The following is a 12,369-nucleotide window of genomic DNA, read 5'->3' as shown; positions in this document are numbered from 1 at the left end:
TAACAGCATCCAGCGGTGTAAAAACGACAGCACTCTGTATATTAAAGCGAAGTGGGAAAAGGAGGGTAATTTGACAATTACAGAGAAGTGTTGGGCTCACGCATGCAAGATACAGTGGGCTACCACTGGGTCTAATGTTTGGCATGAATTTAGCTGGAAAAGCATCATGAGATTTTTCATTACCCCTGCTCAACAAAGATATCGAGGACTTGGTGATAAATGTTGGAGATGTGGGGGAGACGGAGCTAACCATTTCCACATCTTTTGGGACTGTAAAGATATTCGCCAGTATTGGTCTCTAATCCATGATCATTTACAAAATGTTTTTTCATTTGTTTTTCCTTCAACTTTTGAGACCATGTTTTTGTGCAATGCACCAGTGGATAAACTGGATTCCAACGACAGAAGACTCCTGTACATCCTTCTGGCCGTAAGTAAAAAGCCTCTTACGAGAAGATGGCTTAAGCCTGAACCACCAACGATAGAAGACTGGATCCATTCTGTACAAGAGATCTATACGATGGAAAAAGTGTCATTTTCTCTTAAACTTCCAGGGAATATGGTCTAAATGGACAGACTATGTTAAGCATATGAGGTGTGATTTTGTGTACGATGTTACAACCCTGAGTACTACGTAAACCTGGCTGCCCTGCTGCCTCCTAACCCTAGTTTGTTTGTTTGTTTGTTTGTTTGTTTGTTTGTTGTTTTTTGGGGGGGGGGGGTTGTTTTTGTTTTTGTTTTTTTCTTCTTTTCTTTTCTCTTCTCTTTCTGTTTCTACCTGTGGCTCCCTATGTGTGTTTTGTTAGAGTCTTCCCAGTTTAGGTTTTGTAGAGTTTTGTGTTCAGCAATAAAAGCTGCCATTTTGAGTTCAGTCTTGTCTCCAGTGAGTTTGCGTTTGGGTCAAATTCCTGCCTGCACACAGCCGATCATGACATTATTGACCAAAGATAAGCTCACATGTCACCTCATGACACAGACACTTATTTCCACAGCATGCACGAGGACTGACAATAAGTGTCTATAAAGCCACTTCTATCTGCCACACCTGTGCTTCTGTCATGGTTGCTCTCCTCTCACTCTGTCATTTATCCACAGTCTGCCTCCCTCTGCTCCGTCAGCTGACGTCCTCTCTACACCACCTGCTGTGTTTTATCCTGCAAAAACACATTTAAGAAGCGTTGCACCGAGTAACGGGAGGAACTGCTATAAAATCCATTTAAAGGAGGTGGTGCTGAGTGCTGTGACTGGGGTCCCACCACTGACATCACGGGTGGAGGACATGTTGGAAAACTGCTACAAAGTGCTGTGCAGCCAGCAGAGCTTACAGTCTGTCCTGTGTGTCATACAGGCTCTCACACTTAGTGTTTCTGTGACACATTGAAGAGAAGTTTGTGTTGTTCACAGTTGTGCTTGTACTGAGTGACAGCTGACATGACCTAACAGGAATAATGTGTCTGTGCTGAATGAGAAGTAACACACAATGAAGTCTTGATGCATCTCAATCATCCAGGAAAGTGAGTCTGTTGCTTCTGTTCATCTGGACGCAGCGTTTTGTGGGAGAAACGTGTCGTCATCATCAGGTGACGTCTTCAGTCTCAGCTGCAGGTTTCAGTCTTACAAACAGGACATTTGCATAAAGACTGAAAGCAGCTGCAGGAACGATGGGCTGGGAGCTCCGTTCCTTCATCTTAATTATGCAGATTCTCAGGACCATTGATCAACAACCACTGATCCATGTCCATGAGTCCCATTCACAGAGATGTGGGAATGGCTGCAGTCACAGCATGTAAGATGGAAATAAATTAGAAGTGTTTAGCTGAAGTGTATTTGATTTATGTTAGTTCTTTTTTAACTTGTAGTTCTACATTGGAAGATTATTGTGATATTGAAATATAAAAATAAATTTATATTCTATTATTTTCTCAAAATAAGCGTCACACTCGTGGAAGCCGGTGTAGCCGCCGAAACGCCTGCATTTATGGAGACTTTCAGCCGGTAGAATCAAACTCTGTTGGTTCGTTTGCACGATAATGTTAATCACACACACGCACGCACGCACGCACGCACGCACGCACACACACACAAACACACACAAACACACACACACGCATGTACGCACACACGCACACACGCACGCGCGCACACACACACACACAACAATTCTCACACTGGGGTTTTTGCAAATGATATCAGTGACCACAACCAAGACCACAAATAGCTTTTAAAGGAGATTTGAAGCTTTTCTGGCAGCAAGCTTCATGATTTATGGGACTATAACTGGAACAGAATCTACCTGATCACCAATGGTGACACTCCAGATCAAACCCTGATAACTCATAACCTACATGGTAATTTCAAGTGTGGGGGATGCATTAATTGTCAATACACCAAAAATGTCAAATCATTCAAAGACCCTATAGGTGACAAAGCCATTGCCACAAAGGGCTTTATCACATGCAGAACTAAAAATGTAATCTACATGATACAGTGCCCATGCAATAAGATATATATAGGAGAAACATCCCGCCCTCTTAAAGATTGAATTAATGAACACAGAAGTTCGATCAAGAGGAATGATTCAACCAGCCCTGTTGCAAGACACTTCAACGATAAACATCCAAATTCACCATTATTTTTCCGGCATTGAAGCCATTAAACTAAACCAAAGAGGTGGCAACATAAATTTTATCCGGAAAAAAAGAGAAGCATCTTGGATATTCCGTTTTAAGAGTCTGCACCCCAGAGGTATGAATGAGCATTTTTCGATCAATGAGGTTTTATGAACTACACCTTTTTTAAAAAGAATTATTTTTATTTTTTTATCCTAATTTTATCAGTTAAATTACTCTCACATGAGTAATGTTTATTCAAGTAATCTTGTTAGTTCAGCCAAAGAAGGAGTAGCGTGCTAGACATCTCATCTTAAGTCCTAATTTTAAGTCTAATCTTTAGAGACTTTACAATTTAGAGACATAAATAAGGTTCTTTTAACAAATGTGTTCCCATGTGATGATGTAATCTTGTTTTCTAATTCTAACGTGCTTTTACCATTAAAGACTGCCCCCCTGTTTTTGTTTTGTTTGTTTAAAATCTGTGTGTATATTTATAGCATCCTTCTTATGCATTTCATGCATGTGTTATTTTCAGACATATGGGGGTTATGTCCCCCCCTCCTCATCATTAATGATCTAGCCCAGTATTTACTTGGGCGGGACTTAACCAATTAACCAATACCTACCTATTATATGTCAGCTGACCTATCTATGAAGTTTTGACTGGTTAATTTGAATTTTTTTCTGTTTCCTGTCTTGTATTTAAGCAATTCTTTACAATGTTTTACTATGACCGTGATGAAGGCCACAAGCCGAAACGCGGTGGTCAATTATTAAAGTTGTTCTTCTTCCCTCAAGTGTTGCTGGAGTTCCTGCTTTTTTTATATACAAGTTATATGCCAGACAAAGGAGGAGGTGATCAGTGCAATATAAGGTGCAATGTGATGGGTGGTGGTGCACAGTGAGTGTCCAGGGTGCGAGGGGTCCTTGAGGATGACATTGCCAGTATATAAATGTCTCTGAGGGAGGTTAGTGTCGGGCCCAGGGCCGCTCTGCTGCCCTCACCACCCGCTGCAGTTTCCTCTTGTCCTCCACAGCAGCTGAACCACAGTGTGCAGCAGAAGGAGCTCCATGGTAGAAGTTCATTAGCAGTTTGTGATTAGCATTCTTGGACATACGTAGATCTTGTGGAGATACAGAAATTATTTTTACTGCAATAATATAACCTGCATTATTAACATTGCCTTAATAATATTACTTACAGGATTGATATTGTATCAAAGATGTTTGCCATCATATTAACCTTTTTCATTACAGGTGTAGCTATGATCATTTTATACACATTGCATATTTGTGCTCATTCAGAGTTGATGTTCAGTCTATTAAAGGTCTCAAGCTTTGTGAAGCGCTATGTCTTCACAATCCATTGTGTGGGTGACCTGGAACATAGAAGGCCGCGTACACGCTTGCAAACACATATAATCTAGAAACTTGCCAGGCCAAAGGTCTGGAATTCATTTAGCTTCTAACTGCATGTTAGTCTACTTGGTAACAGATGACAGGAGAGCAGTTAAGAAAGGGATCAGTCTTCAGGGACCATGTAGGCTTGAAATGTATTACCATGTATGGCAGGTGTTATCAAAAACTGAACTTTTGTATCTCTTTTTACACATTTAAGATGTACCATTGACTGTAATCGATGTATTTTAATCTGTAATTGACGCACGAGGGGGCGTAAAACCCTGATGCTATGAAATCATCATCTTGTGTATTCTTAGGGGGAGGCGTTTTGCTGATGTGATGCTGTATACTTCTTCTCCTGCGTGTGTTTTAATAAACTCATTGTCTGATTGCACTCTCCTGAGCCTCTGCTGGTGTGTTCTGTTGCTCAACATTTTTCGAACTCGAAACAATCTCAAATTAAAAACCAATGATTGATGCAAAACTCATTTGTTACTTTGGGTTTGCTAGTTTCAGTTTATTTAATATGAACTTTTAGTTATGTCATTTCTTCTTCAAGTAATGATTCAAGACAAAGAGAAGGTAATAAGGCAAAGACGTGGTATTGGCCACTAGTGAAGTGTGTGACTGTCAGGCTGCCAAACAAACCTCTTCTCCAGCACGTCACACTTGTGGAGCTTCCTGGAAACTGTGACTGTAACAAGAGCAGAGATCAGATGTGGAAAGGGCTCATTCAAGTTTAATTCAAATGTATCTGCACCTTTAACTTTATCTGCACCAAGTCTGATCTGTGTGATCATTCACATGATCTGAAAGCAACTTAAAATTCAAATATAGATCTTGGGGAAGAAACACTGACTCCACATTCACAGGAGACTGAAGACACAAAAATAAAAGAAATGAATTAGCCAGTTGACCAGTGTGCTTATTTTAGGAACTGTTTAATATTAGATTTTTCATAAACTCTGAGACATTGTAAGTACATTTGTAAATACACCCTCTAGTGTAAAATTTGTGTTGATGAAGATGAAACAAGGGTTGACATTTCAGCAAACAATGATCCCAAACACAGCCAGCTGGTTTCAGAGAGAGAAACTAAAGCTGATAGAACGGCCATTGACCTGAATCCTCACAGTTTATAGAAGGGGCCCTGTTGATGTGGAGAAACGTCTGAGCACATGTGATGTGCAAGTTAAGAGCATTTGAGCATCTCATGGTGGTTACCTCAGAGACTATCTGTCACTTTGTGTAGAGCCACGCCCACAGCGCACAGAATACATGTGTTCGACTAATTTGTCCACCAGGAGGCATCTTGATGCTGTCATCATACACAAAGGCTTTTGTACAAAGTGTTAAACAAACTGCAGCAAGTGTGTTCAAGACTTTTTCCCTGTCTTATTTCTCTTTATTACACATAATCTATGGAAACGTGTGGTTTGATTACTTTGCATGTGTGGATTTGATGGGTTGTTGCCACATCTGGTGAGATTTTCATGTCAACAGAACCTTCTGAAATATATTTCTTTAGAAAATTGGTGACACTGGTGACATTCGTCCAATACCCGCTCTAGAAGAAGCCCTACAGTACAGAGATTCTAAAGACTGCAAGGTGGCATCAGCAGGTATTGAGGTAAGGACAGGAAGAAAGTGGAAGGCTGAGAAGGCAGTTGAGGTGGCGGAGTCACACCTAAGGCAGAAAACACTGGTGAGGGTCTTAGCAACAGGGGGAGCAGGCTTGGGGTACTTCCCAAAGGCCCAGGTCAGCAGGGCACAGGGAAAGGAGAGACACCAGCTACTCCAGGAAGAGGTCCGAGCAAGTGTGGAGGAGGGGCGAGTAAGTCGAGCTGTAGGCCTTAAGCGGCAGAGAGCATGGACAAGGTGGGAGAGCACCTTGCAGCGCAAGGTCACCTGGGCAAACATCATGCAGGCAGACTTCCACCGGATCCGATTCCTAGTGCAGGCAGTATACGATACTCTGCCAAGCCCAGCAAACCTCCATCTGTGGGGGAAGAGCGAGACACCTGTCTGTCCCCTGTGCTCTGGAAGAGGGACCCTAGAACACCTCCTTAGCAGCTGCCCAAGGGCCCTGGCCGATGGTCGGTATCGTTGGCGGCACGACCAGGTGCTCAGAGTAGTTGCTGAAAAGATTGCCTCAGGAATCAGCACCAGCAAGCATCATCATGCTCCGAGGAAGGCAATCTCTTTCATTAAGGCTGGAGAGAAACCCCAGGTGCGCCCGAATTTAACAACCGGCCTCTTCAACACAGCCTCTGATTGGCAGCTACAGGCTGACCTGGGTAAACAGCTACAGTTCCCTCAGAACATTGCAAAAACATCCCTCCGTTCAGACATGATAATTATTTCTGAGGCCTCAAAACAGCTGATCATGCTGGAACTCACAGTGTCCTGGGAAGAGCAGATCGAGGAGGCCAATGAAAGGAAACGAGGAAAGTACTAGGAACTAGTGCAGGAGTGCAGGGGAAGGGGCTGGAAGACTTTCTATGAGCCCATAGAAGTGGGTTGTAGGGGCTTTGCAGGACGATCACTCTGCAAAGTCCTAGGCTGGCTGGGCGTGGCTGGGGCAGCCAAGAAGAGGGCCATCCAGGCTGTGAGTGAAGCGGCAGAGAAAGCCACAAGGTGGCTGTGGATCAAGAGGGCTGATCCGTGGGTAGCTACTGGTACGCAAGTCGGGGCCTGATCACCCCCAGCTGGGTCGCCTGGGCGAGGGTGTATGATGTTGTGAGACCCGAAACACCTGATGACCCCAGGATACATCACTGAAGATGCGTACCAGTGCATCCCGGAGATGTGTCTTTATAGTCTTTTATTGTTATAGGAAAGCTTGGCTGAGGTTGGAATCTGCCACACATGGAGTTGAAATGACAAAAGATGAGACTGAGAAAAAAATATGAGAAAACCGAAGCAAAAATCCTCCTTATATATGACTTTAATTATCCATAAAATCATCAACTACAACTATTGAACAGCGTATAAGTTAAAGTAAAAGCTTTAAAACCAAGTTAGTACAAACATCACTAATGTCACATAACTTTGTCTTGGGCAGTTAAAGGTGAGTCTGTCACGGTTCTTTGTGACCCAGCATTTTAACTTGTATTTTATATTGTGCTTCTAAGTCCTTGGTTGTGCTGTTTTGTGGGGAAACAGGAGGTGTATCACTCCTCCTGTTTCCCCACAGCGTTTACACTTCAACCTGCTGTTGGTGGCTTTTTTGCTGTGACATGTAAAAGTCACAGTGGTATAGTGTCTCTTTAAGACAACCCAAGTTGAGGGTTAATGTTGTCATCGGTATGCGCCACTGCCCTCTCTGTGAATGTGTGGACATGTGCTTGCACGCTAGTGCATGAGGAGGGACGGATTTTATGTTTTACCTCTCCAGACACCTTTCTTTTGCAACGTTATGGGTTGTACGAACACTGTGCTATGTTTGTAAACACTATGTTTGTTAAGCTGCAGCCGTTCAACCGGGCTTATATGGTTGCCGAAGAGAAGGTCGATCGTGGCTCAAGAGTTGGCAGTTCGTCTTGTAATCGGAAGGTTGCCGGTTCGAGCCCCGGCTCGGACAGTCTCGGTCGTTGTGTCCTTGGGCAAGACACTTCACCTGCTGGTGTTGGCCAGAGGGGCCGATGGCGCGATATGGCAGCCTCGCTTCTGTCAGTCTGCCCCAGGGCAGCTGTGGCTACAACTGTAGCTGCCTCCACCAGTGTGTGAATGTGAGAGTGAATGAATAGTGGTATTGTAAAAGCGCTTTGAGCGTCTCGAAAAGCGCTATATAAATGCAATCCATTATCAGGTGCATTAAAGGACACACTGTGGAATTCCCAGTGTGAGTGTGTATTCTCTCTGTACCAAAGACGCCTCGTCCCAGTGGCCCCCAGGATTACAGGCCCGTGGCACTGACCTCCCACATCATGAAGACCCTGGAAAGGCTCATCCTGGACCAGCTGCGACCCATAGTAAGACCACATCTGGATCCCCTTCAGTTCGCTTATCAGCCTCGTCTCGGAACAGAGGACGCCATCATCTACCTGCTCAATCGTGTCTACACCCATCTGGACCAGCCGGCGAGCACTGTGAGGGTCATGTTTTTTGACTTTTCCAGTGCTTTCAACACCATCAGGCCGACCCTCCTGGGTGATAAGTTAGCAGCGATGCAGGTGGATGCTTCTCTGGTGTCCTGGATTGTTGATTACCTGACAGGAAGACCACAATATGTACGTCTCCCACAGTGTGTGTCTGACAAGGTGATTAGCAACACAGGGGCACCACAGGGGACTGTCCTCTCCCCCTTCCTCTTCACCCTCTACACCACAGACTTCAGCCACTGCACAGAGACCTCCATCTTCAGAAGTTTTCTGATGACTCTGCGGTGGTTGGATGCATCAGCAGGGATGATGAGACAGAGTACCGGGCTGTGGTCGACTCCTTTGTCACGTGGTGTGAGCAGAATCATCTGCAGCTCAACGTGGCAAAGACCAAGGAACTGATCGTGGACTTCAGGAAGACCAGGAAACACTTGACCCCTGTTTCAATCCAGGGGGTCAGTGTTGACATTGTGGAGGACTATAAATACCTTGGAGTACACATTGACAATAAACTGGACTGGGCTAAAAACACCACAGCACTTTACAGGAAGGGCCAGAGTCGTCTCTATTTTTTGAGGCGACTGAGGTCCTTCAACAGCTGCCGGAAAATGCTGAGGATTTTCTACGAGTCTGTTGTGGCCAGTGCGATCCTCTATGCTGTTGCATGCTGGGGGAGCAAGCTGAGGGTCGCAGATGCCAACAGACTTAATAAACTGATCCGTAAGGCCAGCAATGTTGTGGGGATGGAGCTGGACTCCCTCAAGGTGGTGTCGGAGAGGCGGATGCTGTCCAAGATAAAGACAATGTTGGATAACACCTCCCACCCACTCCATGACATGCTGGTCAGTCACAGGAGCTCGTTCAGTGAGAGACTGAGATTACCCATGATGCACCACTGAACGACACAGGAAATCTTTCCTGCCTGTGGCCATCTCCTTGTACAACGCATCCACTTAACACACTGTTTGCTGCTACAACTACACATGTTTCTTTTCCAACTATTTATTTATAAGTGACTTATGTATGTATGTGTCACGGCTGCACAGCAGTCGTGTGGTGAATTGAGAAAAGGATCCAAGATGCAGGCACTGACTGGGGTGCGAGTGAAAATTTATTTGCAGAGGTGATAAAGTGACAAAACAGGAAGAGCAGAGCGGGGAGTAAACAAACCTAAACTGGGAAAACTAAAGAACAAAACTTAAACCAGACACTCACGGGAGGAGGAGCGAAATGCACAAAGAGAGATGGCAGAGAGACGCAGAATGAATACCAGGTAACAGAATAATGCAGACTGACATGGAGTTAAACAGACGACGCGACAGAGAGCACAGGAAGACACAGGGCTTAAATACATGGGGAGTAATCAGGGAATGGGCCACAGGAGGGAGACACAGCTGGGAGCAATAAGGCTAACGAGACAGGGGAGAGGTAAAACTGAACACACTGACATGAGACATGAACTTTCAGAATAAAACAGGAAACTAACAGACACAGAGAACCAGACCGGACACTGAACTTGACAGGCAGACTCATGAGCAGACACAATAACACCATGGACAGACAGAGGGAACACAGAGAAGTGGAAGCAGGCAGGCAAAGAACAGAAACCTAACAAATGGCAAAATCACAACAGAATACACACTCTGAATGAACAAAAGCACAAGGAACACAAAACACTGAGTCCTCAGACTCAGGACCATGACAGTACCCCCCCCTCAAGGGCTGGCACCAGACAGCCCAACAGAAACACAAAAACGGACCAAAGCCAAAAAAAAAACCCCACGAACCAAAAAACAGAAAACGACCCGACCAGGGCGGGCGGTGGGGGTCCAGGACGGAGGGACATAGTCCGAAAAGGCCCAGACGGACAAGGTCAGGGGGCCGACCCGGAGGCCAAAACAGTTCAGTTCCAGGGGCCGACCGTGTGAAAGGCAGCAGCAGTGGGGCAGGTCCGGAGGCCGGCCACGCAGTAGGCAGTGGTGTGGAAACAGTTCTGGGGGCCGACCGTGCAGACGGCAACAGCGGCGTGGAAACAGCTCTGGGGGCCGACTGTGCGGACGGCAACAGCGGTGTGGAAACAAGTCCGGAGGCCGGCCACGTGGAAGGTAGTGGCGGCGTTCAGGAGGGCGTTCAGGAGGGCGTCCACAGTGGCGGAGATGCCCAACAAGCGGCCTGGCAGATGACCGACGATGTGGAGGTGGTAGTAGGGGACCTGAAGGCTGCGTGGCCCCTGCAGCCCCAGGCGAAGCGGAGGCTGGACCAGACGAGGCGGAGGCGGAGGCTGGACCAGACGAAGCTGATGAGGATGATGAGGATGCGGAGGCTGGACCAGGCGAGGCTGAAGCAGAAGCGGAGGCTGGACCAGGCGAGGCTGAAGCAGAAGCGGAGGCCGGAGCCGGACCAGGCGAGGCTGATGAGGAGGCCGGAGCCGGACCAGGCGAGGCTGATGAGGAGGCTGGAGCCGGACCAGGCGAGGCTGATGAGGAGGCTGGAGCCGGACCAGGCGAGGCTGATGAGGAGGCTGGAGCCGGACCAGACGAGGATGAAGAGGAGGCTGGAGCCGGACCAGACGAAGCAGCTGATGAGGATGAAGCAGTGGCTGGACCAGACGAAGCAGCTGATGAGGATGAAGCAGTGGCTGGACCAGACGAAGCAGCTGATGAGGATGAAGCAGTGGCTGGACCAGACGAAGCAGCTGATGAGGATGAAGCAGTGGCTGGACCAGACGAAGCAGCTGATGAGGATGAAGCAGTGGCTGGACCAGACGAAGCAGCTGATGAGGATGATGCAGTGGCTGGACCAGACGAAGCAGCTGATGAGGATGATGCAGAGGCTGGACCAGACGAAGCAGCTGATGAGGATGATGCGGATTCTGGACCAGACGAAGCAGCTGATGCTGAAGCGGATGCTGGACCAGGCGATGCTGAAGCGGATGCTGGACCAGGCGATGCTGAAGCGGATGCTGGACCAGGCGATGCTGGACCAGGCGATGCTGAAGCAGAAGCTGGACCAGGCGATGCTGATGAGGAAGCGGAAGCTGGACCAGGCGAGGGTGATGAGACTGCAGCTGGTGATGAGACTGCAGCTGAGGGCTGGACGGGCTCCTCAGGCCCCCCAGCTGACGAGGCAGAAGGCTGGACGGGCTCCTCGGGCCCCCCAGCTGACGAGGCAGAAGGCTGGACGGGCTCCTCGGGCCCCCCAGCAAAAACAGTCTCAGAACCAGTGGGCACTAAAGCCCCTGGCACACACAGGACAGAACCAGCAGGTGAGGAGACCTCTGGCAGAGACAGAAAAGAACCAGCAGGCACACTGGCCTCTGGCAGGGACGCAACAGAACCAGCAGGCGCACGGGCCTCTGGCAGGGACGCAACAGAACCAGCAGGCGCACGGGCCTCTGGCAGGGACGCAACAGAACCAGCAGGCGCACGGGCCTCTGGCAGGGACGCAACAGAACCAGCAGGCGCACGGGCCTCTGGCAAACACATGGCAGACTGCAGCTGCACAGAGCATTGGGTCTGCTCAGGCAGCGACGGCCGGGTGTGGTCCTCAGCTGGCTTCTTAACCGCCAGGGGTCCTGAGTCTGCTGGGGGCTGAGACCCAGCCTCTGGGGAGGCCCTGGGGCGAGTAACAGTCTCTAAATTAGCCAGTTTCTGAGAAACTAGAGTGGTTTTAATGCATTTGTCTCTCCGCTCAAAATGGGTGCTAGGAACGAGATTCAAAATGGGTGGCACAGACACAGCCTCCAGTATGGAGGGAACGGGTGATCGGGCTAATGGCATAGATGCAGGCTGGGCTAATGAACTGGCTAAAGGCTGATGTACTGGTTGAAGTGAGACTGGAGTTGGTGGTGGAGTGGATGAAACACAGTCAGCTACTGTTATGGATGTTTTGAAAATGCCAACTTGTGAGAGGTCAGTTACCACGAAGGTAGGTAAACGCCGTGTACTGTCTTTACCCTCCCCATGAACGGCCCCAGAAAACACAGTCCCAGAAGCACCAGCGTCCTTAAAACTCACCACAGCTGGTCGCACAGGAGTCCCTGAATCCGGCTGTGGGGTGAAGCGTCGGTGGCGCGAATGTTTCCTCCCCACCGCTGACGGCTCCGACAGGCAGGGAAAAACCTCTGGGGGGTCGGGCCGTGAAACCTCCGGTGGGTGAATCTGAGACGGATGCTTTGTGGCGGTCGTAGTGCATTGTTGCTGGGCACAATTGGCTACTTCCCGAGCTTGCACCGCTTCCTGGGCTTTATGCAG

The sequence above is a fragment of the Aulonocara stuartgranti genome (genome assembly GCF_965226115.1).
Source record: "Aulonocara stuartgranti genome assembly, chromosome: 4".
Taxonomy (NCBI): domain Eukaryota; kingdom Metazoa; phylum Chordata; class Actinopteri; order Cichliformes; family Cichlidae; genus Aulonocara; species Aulonocara stuartgranti.
This window is presented reverse-complemented; position numbering follows the sequence as displayed.